Source organism: Oreochromis aureus, linkage group 12, assembly GCF_013358895.1.
Source record: "Oreochromis aureus strain Israel breed Guangdong linkage group 12, ZZ_aureus, whole genome shotgun sequence".
NCBI classification, from domain to species: Eukaryota; Metazoa; Chordata; class Actinopteri; order Cichliformes; family Cichlidae; genus Oreochromis; species Oreochromis aureus.
The window spans coordinates 22,436,379-22,451,932 of record NC_052953.1 but is presented as its reverse complement, the minus strand read 5'-3'; positions in this window follow the sequence as shown (position 1 = coordinate 22,451,932).

Here is a 15,554-nt window from a genome sequence, read left to right as displayed (position 1 = left end):
GATTCAACAATAAGAAAAGGACTGGGCAAAAACTGCATCCATGGAAGAGTTTCAAGGCGAAAACCATGGCTGACCAAAAAAAGACTCAAGGGCTCATCTCACATTTGTCAACAAACATGTTGAACTTTTTGGATGGTTTGAGTCTTGTTACATTTGCCATAAAACTAACAAAGCATTTCATTAAAAAAAAAAAAAAAAAACATACCCACAGTGAAACATGGTGGTTGTTGTGTGTGTCTTTGCTGCTTCAGGATCTGGACGACTTGTAGTAATTGATGGAACTATGAATTCTGCTCTCTACCAGGAAATTCTGAAGCAGAATGACATCAGTTTGTGCCCTGAAGCTCAGGAGCAAGAGAGTGATCCAAAACACACCAGGAAGTGCACCTCTGAATGGTTAAAAAACAAACAAACAAGGTTTTGTAGTGACATAGTCTGGTCTTAAATCTGAGCGAGATGTTTTGGCGTGACTTTAAAAAGACCATTCACGTGGGAAAACCTTTAAATGTGGCTAAATTAAAACAATTCTGAAAAAAGGAACAGGCCAAAATTCCTGAAAAGTGAAATAAAAGACTCATCGCCAGTTATCAAAAATACTTGTTTGCAGTTCTTGTTGCCAAGGATCGCACAACCAGTTATTAGGTGTAGGGCGCAAATACTTTTGCACATAGGGGCATGTAGGTTTGGTATCTTTTTCCTTTAATAAATGAGGTCATTATTTAAAAACTGCATTTTGCATTTACTTCATTAAAAACTAAGAAATTAGGAAGGGGGCAAATACTTATTTGTGGCACCACATTTACTCTTCCTCCTCTTCACATTTCCAACTGATTTCCATTACGTTTACATTTCCAACTGTAAACATAATGAAACAAACATATAAGAACTCCATAGCTGACTCCTGCAAAGGCAGAACGCTTCACTATAAACGCTTCAGAAGAAAAATGTTGCTTTATTCGTTAAAAAAGGTATGGCGTATTTATACTTCTGTTTACAGCTTAATTAAAAGCAAAACTGGTTCAAATTAATCCAAAATGATCTGTTTCATTGAATCAAATAGAAAGGAAATGTCATGGAAACTCAAAATATTTGTTAATGGAATTTTAAAATGAATTAAAATAAATTAAATTTAAACTATTGGATGTAATTTACTTGCAGTAATTTGGTTTACGGTGAGTCGGTTAACCTTTAGAAGTAAAAAAGCCCCAAACAAACAGACAAACTGCACACACTAGCTCATTGCAAAGTCATAGGCTCTCATATTTCACTAACATGGGTAACTTCCAGTAGATATTGATGCAATCATGTGCAACGTGTGTGGATAAACACAAGCACCTGGGTTTGCTCAGAGACCCAAAAAGGACACACACCTCTTTATTCCATGGCTCTTGTCAGTTTAAACAACGACACGTACATTACTTATTCTTGTAGAAGACATTATATGAAGGTCATGTTCTGAAAAACTAAAACTAATGGAAACTGAGTTACAAGCCCATTTTTACGTTGTTCTCCTGTTATGACAAAGTACGTCCAGTAGCTTGGTTGTATCACTGAGGCAACCTTCTCATTTGGTTGGTGCCTCAATTATATGCAATGTGTACTGTGTATTGTGTACAGACACACAAGGTGAGTTTGTATCACAACAAATACTTTGTCAAGAGCCTGGTGCTATCCATGAAAGAGAACACAGATAATACTGTACTGCAGTAGTTCATGAATGAATGTGAACTCCAAAGAAGACAAACTCAGTCATGTGAAGATGTGAATCTCGGTTTTTGTAGAATCATAAGACACCTGTCTACATCTTTCAGTATTGTTGAATGGAACCTGGAGAATTTGGGAAACACAAAGACCTCAGATGACTTTAACTGGCACTTACTCAGGAAGAATTCTGCTATTGATGCAGAGCTATGAAGCAATGAAAAAAAGCCTTTCTACATTTAGGTGGGGGTGTTTTAGCCCATGAACATGACCTTGGTAACTACTGGTGAGGAAAAGTAAAGAATAGAACTTCTAAACTCTATTATGTGATAGAACTTTTTGGCTCCGTTCTTTGTCTCCCTCCTGTTTTTTTTTTTTCCACTAGACGGCACAGTATTTCACTTTTATCTGCAAATAGCAGGACTTTGTGTTATCTTATTTTGTTTGGGGGAAGATTCACAAGTACTATCCGCCGCATGATCCCAGCAGACGACAAGATACAGAACTCCAAGTCTGGAAACTTCACAGAGAGAAAAATGAGGTCTTACTGAAACTATCTTTGGTTTGTGTTTAACTCTGGTAATTCCTGCTGAAGATCTCAAAACCATAGTATCTACTGGTGTTTTAGTATACAATGAAATAGTTTGTTTGCATTTTAAACCCGTTTTTGCTTATGTGTTCATTCCTTCTTTTTTTTTTTTTTTTTGGTAGATCACAGCTGTAGACTGGAAGAGCAAAAAGGATGACTCATTATTTAAGGTTGTGGAGGTCACACAGCCTACTTTTTAAAGGCTTTTTTAAATGAGAATGTTGTGATAGACTTGATTTGATCATCATTTTACAGACGTGATCAGTTCTCATCATTGTTCTGTTTAGTCATGTTTGCTTATGTACAGTACTGTGCAAAAGTCTTAAGTCAACCCTCATTTCCTTATCATTTGCTAGGAAAATGGGAAGTAGATTCAGCTATTAATTGAAATATGTACAAACATACACGGAAATGCAGCATATAAGACAAAAACAGAGTTTGTACAATTCTAACAAGCTTCAAAGTCAGTATTTGGTTTACTCACCTTCACTCTTCAACAGAGCCTGAACTCTCTTGTAAACTTTCTTTTAATTTCTTAAAGTAATTTCTTAAAGTAGTCTTCAGGAATGGTTCTTCAGCCTTCTTGAATGATATCTTAAAGCTCTTCTTTGGATGTTGGCTGCCTTTTGTTCCATTGTCTGCCAAGACAATTGCACACTGCTTCAATTATCTTGAGGTCCAGGTTCTGTGGAGGCCAATCCATGACTTATAGTCCGATTGTGTAAAAGAAAAACAAATAAATAAAAATTGGAGAAACTGGACAACTGGGGAAAAAAACTATCTACAGCAGATGGACAGCATCTGAAAATCAGGTTCTTAAGAAATGGAAAAAAAATCCATCAAAGATCTGAGAGATGCTTCTGGATCTTCAGTTGATTTTATGCCATCCATGGTGAAAGTCACCATCCATCCAAAATATACTATTTTATGTCTGTCATTGTGTTTTCTGTAGACATAATTAAAGAAATGAGAACAAATTATTTTTGATAAGTTGTCTGTTATGTCTAGAAACAACACTGGATGATAGCTTGAGTTAGCATTAACTCAGCATTAACAAAAAAATACATACCTCTGAAAATCGACAGGTACAAAGACTGGACTGTAAATGAGTAAAAAAAAAGGCAGCTGGAGAAAAAAAGTCTGAAGAACTATCTGAAGACCACCCACTTTAAAAATTACAGGGAAGCAAAATGTAAATCTTGTAAATGAGGACTGGCTCAAAATTTTTGCACAGCACTGTAGCACTACTGCTTGGAGATAAAGAATTGTGATTATCACCAGTACAGGGGATGCAAGTTGGAAAATTTCTCTGCCTTTCACTCTGTCATGGAAAAAATAATAAAGCCAACTAACAAGTTTAGGGAGTGTCAGTGATCACATCACATGATAACTGTCAGGTGTCACACGCTGTCTCGACATCCTAAGTCTGCCCTGTTGAAGCTGGACAAGGGCAAAAATCATTGCCTGTAATATGGTGTGTGAACATGTGCATGTTTGAGTGTATGAGCTTGCATGTGTGTCTTTCTCTTTTTGTCCAGTTGAGAGTGATTGGGTTTGAAGTGTAGAATGTTGACAGAGTGTTCAGCCATCTCTGGAGGCACGAAACCACAGGGCCGAAACTGTTTCTTCTCTTTCTGTCTTTCTTCTAGCTCACACTCACTCTCCTTTTTTTCCTCTCAATTCGCGTCTCTCATCTTCCTCATCTTTTCCCTGCTCAATCTAACCTCTTTTCCTCCTGGCTATTTTTACCCTCCTCTCTGATGAATTTATTGATATCCAACATTGATATTTATTGCTGCCTAAAATGGTCCTCCGTCTTCTGAGAGGTAGGCAGGGATTCCTTATATGGGTCAATAAGAGACACACATGCCTGCTGCTTTGAGGGAATTCACAACTGCTATAGCAGAGATATACCTCATGATCCCATATATTGAAAGAAAAAAATATATAAAAGAGATTGGGAATGGGATAATCAGAGATTTTCAATATGGTCTAGTTCACTTATTTGCATTCTGTGCATTCACCTATAACTTCCTGGTTATAAATGTGTATTTACAGTGTATAGGTAGGAATCTAGGCTCTAGGTTACATGTGCTTCTTCTGAGCACTTCTTCTGGGTTTCTTGCAGCTGCCTGAAAACTCTTTTAAAAGTAAAAACAACATCATAATAAGAATGAATAATTTATTTATGTTTTTTCTTTAAATTGCACATATGTCATGATACATTTCCATAAAAAGTTCAATAAGTGAACTTTGAAGCCAGCTTCCTGGTGAGCCCTTGGTGGACTGACTCAGTTCATCCATGCAAACTTCAGGTTTGAATTCTTGAACTGTTCATTGCCGTATCTCAGACCTGCTGGTTGTCACGAGGACTAAGGGTAACACAACAGAAGCAGTGATCCTCTCTGCTTCGCCATTATTGATGTCGTGTCACCCACTCCTGGGGCTCCGGCTTTGTTTTCCCATCATGCCCTCGCTGCCTGCTGGTTGGTTTAAACAAGCAGTATTCTTGTTCAGCCTTTCAATTATACCATGCCCTGTAGCAGCACCCTGCACCCTCCATATACACCAAGACAGGAGCTAAGAGAGTGGGAGGAATTGATTTGAATTTGGCATCTAATAGATGTTTTGGTGTTCCTGTGGTTTTTCTGTTTATTAGTATTGTGACTCCTTATGAGCAGCTATTTTATGTGTTAGGTATGATTTTGAGTGATGCACGAGGAAAAAAGTACTTAGCCTTGAAGGAAAACCTAAAGTAGTGGACCCCAGGTGCTGAAAAAATAAATAACTTAAGAGTTCAAGAGTCCTAATAGTTTTTGATAGTAGTAGAGTTAAACAAGTTACAAAGAACACTGAAAAGGAAATGAGAAATGCAGTTTCACACTAGCTGTTTCACTTAGGCGTTTATCACACTAAAACATATTTAAAAGTCAGGCCCTCCATAACTTAAAATACCAAAAACGTATTATTTCCACTGCTTTCCCACTGTCTCATCACCCTATAACTCCCTGTCTCCTTGTCTGCGAGTCCCACAACAACTAGACACGGGTCAAGTTCTTCTATTGAAAAGGTTACATAGAGGCTGAAACCTGGCAACCGCAAAAGGAGACCGTCTAGACAAGGCCCCACAGTCCTGACCCCAGTTACACCCTGTCCCTCAAGGGGCCTATAACACCTTTGTTTTCATGTTGATAAATTCCATTTCCTGTCATACTAGCAGCACAACAAACCCTGTGATATCAAAACTTTGAAACCTGGACTACAGGCATGTACAGAGCAAGTGACAGTGTGTAGCATAGAGCAAAATTAACATGTATTTTTTATGACAGTAACTATTTGTTTACAACAAATTACCCAACAAGTCCTGCTTGCATAGTGTAGAAACTGTTTTTGTAAAATATTCTACAATTATTGATGAGAATAAAACAATCTGCAGAAAAATAATACTTTTTTCACTTACATTTACTTTGGTTACCTGGGTAAACTTTGATGAGAATATGTCTGGCACAAAGTCCTCGGTTCCCACAGACACATGTCTGGATTTGGGGGAAGTCTATTGATTTAAGCTTGCATTATCATCTGGTCACACAGCATAAATTAACATACAGAACACACACGACCAGGCTACATCTATTCAATAAGGGAACGTGGTTTGCTGGCTGACACGTCAAAGTGTCGTTTTAAGGCCTGCTCGTGGCTAAGCATTATGCTAATTACTGCTTACACATGCACTTTAATTAATATGTAAAACATTAAAGATGCATGCCGTATTTCAAGTGCTGTCAATAAAGAACAGCTTGCACAAAATATATTTAGTTTTTATAATTAGTCTTGCATAAAATGTACTTATGTAACCCCAGCCAATCTTAGGTACACTCCATGATTCAGTTTCATTCGCCGTTTCAGAGAATAATTGAAGTGGAGACGTTTCTGATTTCAAGATATTATACACTGATTCTTTCCTCATCTCTAATTGTAACAGCAGTAGAGTGATAGAGTGTAAAACACTATACTCTATGTCATTATATACATATAGTACATCCCTGGAGTCTCCTAGATAAAAACCACTTTCCTTTTGTTAAGCTGTTTTTCTATACGATCAGTAATGTTAAAATTGCAAAAACCTAATTGGACTTACTGGACTTATTACTTCCCTCTCTTCCCTTTAAGCTATTAACTAACTGTACATTTAAATTTTATGTATACTGTATTTCCTAAAATAGCAATCAGTAGTCAATTAAAAGCTGGGCCTATGAAAGTGCTGCAAGTGTGCCATAATAAAAGCCCTGTTAAATGATGTGTGTCTGACGAATTTGCTAACGTTAAAAGCTCAATGTTACGCATGTTCTGTTATAGTGAGCGTTTCGCTGTCGTTCTATTACATTAGGGGTTCGGTTGCACATAATGTTTTTTATTTACCTTTTCACAAGATTAACTAAGCCGTGAAACCACGATGTGCATTGGGTTGCTGGGTTAATGACCATTCCCATGTTGGCTCAGTTTAGGGTGTTTAAAGTGAGGGGCTTCAGATTTTAAAATGAATTGCACAGAGAAACTCAAATTCATGTCTATGAAAAGTCACTACTCAGATCTGTTTTAACCTTGTATGGCAGTAATTGTAGCAGGACATGTGAGAGCAGATTAAAACAAGGCTGTGTACCAACACAGTGTATGACTTTGTGTAATTAAGCAATCCTATGCAAAATTTGAGTGAATGTAACTGTAAACACTAGCACAGAAAAAAGTAATATGGGCATTTAAACAATTAAATACATTTAGTAAATGAATAATTAAACGCATTAAAATAATTAAAATGAACACTAACCAAAAGTGACCAAAGAGCAGATAGATATTGATTAGACAGCTGTAGTTTTAAACACACCAAACTAGGTTTCCCTCATCTTTTCATAGAAATTAAGCAGCATTTTTTTTTCAGTATATATGTGGAACAACATGGTTACAGGAAATATTGGCATGGGCAGAAATGACAATTTCTGTAACCACATTGTGTCGTTAAATCAACTCCAGATTTTTCTAGAAATAGAAATGAACAATTATTGCGAAATCTATAGTTCATTTTTTTTATGTTGGCACACACAGAAGAATCTGTTGTTTTGCAGACACAATATTTAACAAAGCAGATAATGAATTATATAATTGTTTATAAATACAACACTCCAGTGAATAGCTTTATCTGATATAGTTTGTTTTAGTTGTTTTTTAATTTTTATAACAGATATTTTAGTCATCTATCTTGATTTAAGTATATAACTAGTATTCATGAGCGAGCCTGTGATAGCCATATTTCATTCTGATTCAAAACAACCCTTAAAAGCATCACCTAGTGTTTCAGTACTTCATGTAGAAAACCCTACTTCCTGTTCTTTGTCTTCCATTTTCTACCACCAAGCCAGCTGAGAGCTTTCAAGTTTAAAGTATACACTAACCCTACCAATGCAGGGTTTTGCTTGCTTTCTTCCATTGTTCCGAGACTCCTTGTCCACCCCTTTCCATCTTCTGCCTCCCTATGGAGAGCCATGAAGTGTCTGAGTCATCCTCGATTACAGTTTGTATTTATAGATGAGAGTCAGGACCCGGGCCTTGCATGCAAGTATGCATGTGCATGTGTGGGTGGATAGGTCTTTCCAACTCACACTGCCTAAAACCAGTGCCCATTGTCTGATGACTCACCTCAGCTACTGGACGCTGCCACAGGAGAGCTGACGTCACCTGTCCTGAGACAGAGTTACTGCTTGCAGTGACCTCACTCTGATCCAGGTTAGAGAAGAAGAGTGCCAGAGGATGTCTGGTGTGTCAAAGCTTTAAGGCACTGTCTCATATCCTCATTTCTTGAGCACATGTCAAAGTAAACATGTAGCATTGCACTTTGTGACAACAAAGACTGTCGAGCCACCACTGTTTCAGCGGTCACGAACAGTCAGGTGAAGCTGTGCAAGAATTTTGTCTCTTTGTTTATCTGGTCTCTTTTTCATATCCAGATATTGAAATGTGCTCATCAACACTCAAATTTCAGTTAAATGAGCAGCCCATAATCGTATATTTGCACTCAAATGCACACACATAGGGCCTTCGGGTGATTGATGTAGGAAAATTTCTGCTGTGTAGACTGGAGCTGCCTGTCTCTTCCACTTGAATAGGAGGGACTTTTTCTAGATGGAAAGGCGGGAAGGCAAGAAGGTGGTGAATGCTTTCCCAATGAGAGGTGAGGCATATTGAAAACTATATTAAATTACCCTGATTAACAATTTAGCCACGATCAGAAAAGCCATGGGGGTGCTCTGTAGGGAGGCCCAAAGACTATTCATCCCCACAGCGCCAGGGTCGTAAGGTGCCCCAAGTTCACAGGCTCGGGCTTTTTGTTATGCTAACACCTTATCCCAAATCAGCTGCCTCCTCCATGGTCAGACACAAGCATTTCCCTGAGAACTTTCAGTGATTCGTCATTCCACCGTTCATCTCTCCCCCACCCCAACACACATATATGCACGCTCAGGCACTTCCATGCACAATTCCACATTTTTGTAAGTAAGGAGAAAAGAGATGTGGGTTTTTGAACCTGTGCGTCCTTGAGAAAGCCATTAAAAGATGTCTTTTTATCTTTTGTATAATGCTAAAATATTCCACGCACAATCACATTTTTTTTTAATTTAGAGAAATTAAGCGTAGTGATCAGCATAACCTTACTGTGCACTCAACATACTAAACATAAAACTGAAGATGTAAAAGAAAAAAGAAACAATACAGAGGATAACATGTTTCAGCATTTTTGTCTCATGGGAGAGCTAATCAATACACATTAAGAGGGGAGTTGATAACACATGTATTAGAGGTCAGGAGTCAAACTCTGGTCAAATACCCTTGACCTAAGGTCAAAGTCTTTAGCATGAACGTGCCTCATCATCACATAGGTCCCAAATCTGTGTAATCACAAAAATCTATTTAGCCAGATAAGCATTTCTACAAGAAGATGTCTTAAAAAAGGGATTTTATTTTTTTACTTCACATTTTGAATTTTTAAAATTGTTTAAATGTCATTAATAAATTATAATTTATCAAAAAGCTTAAACTGTATTACAGTTTCAATAATAAAAGCATATATCATGCACAAATACACAAAATGCACAATACAGTCCCTTATTTTAAACATTTTTAGACATTTGCCAACAATCACTGCAATACACATAAAATACCAATATGAAATTAAATAATTTCTTTAAAAAAAAGAAAAGAAAAACGCATGCAATATAATGATATACCACTGATTGGAAGACAATTATTTGTGTACAGCCATGGTCCTGAGTTGTAGGCGTGTATGACTGCCCTCATCTCACACTCAGCCAAAACTCAACCAGGAGAGAAGGAAAAAAAAATCTCATCAATGCAAATTAGAGCCCACAACCTGAGGAGCCTTGCAGGACCCACCAGTTCTCAAAAAAAAAAAATCACAGGCTTTCATTTCCAAATCTTGTTGTCACAGATTCTCCATATTAACACAGGATAGTCAGTCATATCCATGGATTAGTCTGCAGTTACTTAAAAAGCCGTATCCACACTCAGGCTGCCACAAGAGAAAATAAGGATGCTTCTAATTCTGCCAGCATAATTGCCTGATTATAATGAGCTTCTCTCTCTCTCTCGCTCTCTCTCTCTCTCTCTCTCTCTCTCTCTCTCTTCAGCACTGCCTTTATTTCTCAGTGTCTGCACACACACACGCACACACACACACACACACACACACTGCAGCCTAATTCTGATATAAATCAGTCCTCAATTGAATAGAGGGGGGAAAAAAATCAGCATTATTATTTTCTGGTGTTGTAATAGTGCTGTGCACAGTGAAACCTGGCATGAAACCTAACATTTTCCTGCGATTTCAATAGATAATAGAGTTTTGAGCAAAAATAAAAATAAAAAGCACAATAAAAACAACAATTTATGTTCAAATGAGGTATGCTGACATACCGCCTGACATTCAGTTAATTAATTGTGTGGAATCCAGACACAGTGCCAGTAAAGCAGGCTAATGTGATATCAATATGCTACAGTGCCTTATGTTTCGACTTTCTTTGTTTGAGATGCATTACAAGAAAAAACACTGAACATTTAGCTATGGCTTGAAATTATACATATGTATATTTTTTTGTTAGCTTTGTATAATTTGAGTATGAAATATCAGTATTCTGATATTTTTTTAATTAAGCCACAAAAAAGACTGATATTTATTTAACTTTAATCTGACTGCTTGTCTTAATAGCATTCACCTCACAGGTTACATGTCACCTCAAACATAATAATGACTTAATCTTGAGATTTTATTAGTCAGTTCTTTTCAAATGACTGCATTGCTTTAAGCTGAGATGTGGCATTGTGTATTTATTTATTATTTTCATAGTGTTGTGCACTATAACCTCATCCCGAATCAACAGCATGAGCAGTCTGAGCTGTCAGTTCATTCTGCAGCAAAGTGACACTTTTAGTAAGAACAGTAATAAAAATACATGCATAATTTTATACCTTTAGGTGTAAAAGTAAGTAAGAAGGATTAGGCCACACACACACACACACACACACACACACACACACACACACACACACACACACACACACACACACACACACACACACACACACACACAGAAAGACACGCACCAGTACAGACAAAAAATTATATTCAATGAAAAACAATTAGAGAAGGCATTATAATATAATGTTTCCTTTCAAAGTAAATATAATGTTACCGCTCTTCTACTGTCGACAGAAAACTGCATTTGTCAATCATTAAAACACATGCTATGCTAGAATAGACGAGGAGGAGAAAAGGATATGGTGCAGACAATATAATGTCACTAACTTTTTGAGTCGTTGTTATTCTGCCCACAGTGTTTTCACTTTGGCAATAGCATACATCGCCTTGTTCCACCAGGATTTGTTCTTCCATCCCTTTAAAGCTGTCTAAACCCAAATGCAGGCTAAATGAGCATGCCCACTCATGAATGCTTTTGCTTAATTACAATCCCTGATGGAAAAACTGCTGAGGGAGAAGCCTGAACACATCAACGTGCTAGGATGGAGACAGAAGCTTTTTTTTTTTTCTTTAAAGAAGACAAAACGTATGTGTTCAAGTGTGTATGAATGTCATTAATTATAATAGGGGTATTTTTCCCCCCCCCTGCCTCGACACAAAAGACAAAGGCAAGCTGTATGTGCTTGAATTTCATTTAGAGAAATTATATTGATGTTTTGAATAGAGATCTTGAAAGGCCTTTTTCCTCTGTGGACTGGATGTGAGTTTTTACTTATCGGAGAACAGGATCTGACATCTAACTTGCAAAATGTGTGAGTTATTTAAATATCAGCTGCCTTAGTTATAGATTATTATTGTTAGAAAAAAAAATCATTGAACAGTTACTGGCTGTAACAGACTAACAGTAAATAATATTTCTACTATTCCTGTTTTGTGAAGTCATAACAAGCCAGAGGGATGATGGGTGTAAATTTATATTCATATTTTTTAACCAATAAGATAAAATGTTTGTCAATGAGAGATCAAGTTAATGAGACTTGACTCTGTCCTGGATTCAGCAGTGTGGAGAACAGAGAGCACTGTGTTACATGATTCCAAAAAAAGAGACTCCATCTCAGATATTAAATCCTGATTCGTGCAAACCTTGACAAAAATGTTGAACAGAATTTTACATAGTAAATTCCTGTGGTATATTCTGTGGTTAACCAAATGTGTGCTCCGAATGTCACATTATTCTAGTTAAGCAGAAAGCTCCCGGTTTCTGTAAAGGAAGTCTACACTACATATAAATTATTCAGGAGTATTTGCATTTGCATTGTAATTTGCATTCATGTAGATTACAGAGAATGAAGAAGGAGGCGCTGCACCAAAGAGAATTACATTCTGAACCATTTTCAGTCCTACTGGTGAGGAGTTGACATGGATTTTTGTTCTATTTTCCTCCTCTGCTTCGAGGTGTACTGCTGAGATCAGGGACACACATTTCAAACTGTTGTTTGATTAATAAAAGAAGGAAATGATGTAAAATGCTCGCCAGATCTCATGCATAAGAAGCCCTGCCATTAAAAATGAATCTTGACATTCAACAATGAGTCTATTTGATTGACTAGGCTGAGATTTTTACTGTAATATTCTCATCATCTTTATTTATACTGTCAGGATTGTGAGTTGAAACTCAAAAGAACCAGTAGGCACAGAGGAGATGTCATATGGATTAAACACTAGGAAAATGTGTGAAACTCTCACAGTACACTGAAGATCCTGGCTATTATGTTTCATCTAAAAATAACAAGCCTGACTAAAAAGAACAGACAACACTGAATAAGAAAAGAAGAAGAAAAAAAAACACAAGCTCCAGAGAGAACAGAGTTCAAACAGCAGGAGCGATAGTGCTGAGTGTGATATGGAATACAACGGGGAGAATGTACAGTACGAGACTCCCTACAATTATAAATGAAAAGGAAATCAGTGTGAAATGTATGGAATAACCCAGATTCTAAAAAAAAACCCTATTTAAAGCTGCTTTTGTGAAATGCTGATGATGAGTTTCATGGGCATATATATGTGCCATCATACGACCTCCTATTGCTTTAAAGTGATTGTATTCATTTATATCACTATTAGCTTAGCAGCAATTATAACAGCAATTATCAGAGAGACATTTCAGGGCCTTGGCTGAATGGAAAACGTGCCACAGAGTAGGCTGAGCCCGTGTGCCTGTACACTACTGGATTGTGTGTATCCATGTGTCGTGCCATGAGGGGCTAGCACAATGCATCAAGGGGGTGGGGTATGTATCCCTGCAATAAGAGAGGAGGGCTTAGTCAATATATGCGCATGTGCAAATACACCCTAGCTCTAATATACCCAAATGTTGTCATACACGGCATTCCATATGTAAAGGTGCACAAATGCACAGTTGTGTTATGTCTGATCATGCTACGACTCGTGCCGTAAATGGAAAGCACCAAGTGTGTTCTTTTTAATGATTAGGGCAACATAATTACATTTTGCACATGGTATGTCTTACTTTTACCTAAATACTGTATGTGAAGGGAAAAAAATGTTAAAAATAATAAAGAAAAAGGGTCTTTTTCTTTGATTAGACAGGACTGACAGGCTCCACCTGATTCAATTGTTTTTTATTTATTTTGTTGATATTATTATTTTTTTATTTGGATCTGTGCTATTTACCAGCTTGGAGGACTGTCAGCATTAATTATGAGACCAAATATATTTAATGTGGAAAAAGCACTCTTTAAAAAACTCTGCAGTATACTCTAAGTCCTGCATTTACAGGTGACCATGTAAGTTTATCAGCCGTGAGCTACAATTTAAGAGTCATATTGTGATCTGTGGAGGTGAAGTAATGGGAGGACAACAAAAACACCACAGCAGAAGAGACCTGTGGAGAAAAAAAGTGAGCCATCTACTTGCAGCTATAAAACTTTGAGGGTAAACCTTGATTACAATTAAGTAAGTTAAGTATAATATTCAGCTGTGCTTCATTTGAGACCAGAGAATTCTCTTTTGACTCATTATAAGTATTGCACAACAAGAGACTGTGACTTCTCCAGGCTGTACCCCGCATTTTGCCCTGTGACAGGTGGGATGGGCTTCAGCCTCGCCAGGACACTGAATTTGGAGTGGAAGAAAATGGATGAATGGATGTAGAGATAGTCCCACCTTCCTACATTAATATAGCCACCTAATTGAGAACTCTAAAATGGCCTGGAAAACTTTTCAATAAATACACATATGTTGCTGTGTAGAAAAATGGTGCAATTCATAGATTAAAAATTCATGATAAACTATATTTCGTTACTGAGGGCTTGCCGTCATTTGCAGTGTGGAATAATTGTACAAAATGTATGAGTACTCTTTAGTGTTTAATCTTACCTATATTTAATTTCATCACGCAGCCACTATTCAATCAAATTTCAGAGCCTGCCAACTCACAGAACTCATTAAAAATTTGCTTTTGAGGTCTTAAAGCACAAGATTACCCAAACTGCAGACAGGTGAAGAGTGACATAATTAATCTCTGACATGTTTTAACTTAAGAAATTAACTTATGTAAAGTTAATTTTTTAAATAATATGTGATCAATATTCACTGCCTAAAGACGGTACTTTTTTATTTTTAAGTTATGAAAAGCACAATTTCTGAAAATGGTCCCTTTTTAAATGTTTTATTATTTATAACAAACTTTATACACAGATGGGGTCAAGCAGGAGTTTGCAGATGATGAAGTGATATGTAGTGAGAATAAGGAGCAGGTGGAAGACAGCCTGGAGAAGTGGAGGTAGGCACTGGAGAGAAGAGGAATGAAAGATGGTAGAAATAAGACAGAATATGTATGAGTGAATGAGAGGGAGAGAGTCAACACACAAGGAGCAGAGGTGGATGAGTTTAAACTCCTGGGGTCAACCATCAGTGTACCAAAGAGGTGAAGAAGATAGTCCAGGCAGGGTGGAGATGGGTGTCAGGGGTGATTTGTCACAAAAGGAGAGCGGCAAGAGTAAAAGGGAAGATTTAAAAGACGGTAGTGAGACCCGCTATGATACATGGTTTGGAAACAATGGCAATGATTAAAAAAAAGACTGGAGTCAGAGCTGAAGACGCTAAAGTTTTTACTGGGAGTGACCAGATTGGACAACATTTGAAATATGTACATCAGAGGGACAGCTCAGGTCGAGCACTGTTCCTGCCAGGCAGGAGAAAAGGAGGAACATGGATGTAGTAAAGAAGGACATGCAGACATGTTGGTATGACAGAGGAGGATGCTAGGGATGAGATGGAGGCAGATAATCTGCTGTGGCAACCCCGAAATGAAATAGTTGTAGAAATAGTGGTGGTGACCTATAAACTCTAACAAAATTACACCACTGGGGGGGGGGGCTTCTCGCTGAAAATTAAGAAAAACCAATCCTGTTTTGGCATTTACACCCATACACACGACAAACGTATTAATATTTGCAGATGTAGTTTAACAATAAAAGTGCGGTTTGATAATCTGTTGCATTATTATCCTCTCCTTTCATTCACTCCTTTATATTTATATTTATGTAAAAGTAATAGGTATAGTCTGCGAAGCTATAAACATTCCTCTGTTAACCTTAAACACAAACATGCTGTCCTCAGTTTCATCTGTCCCGTGTACTACTACTGATTCTTTGCGCTTTTCCGGTTGGGGCGGTCCTGATAGGTACGTATAGT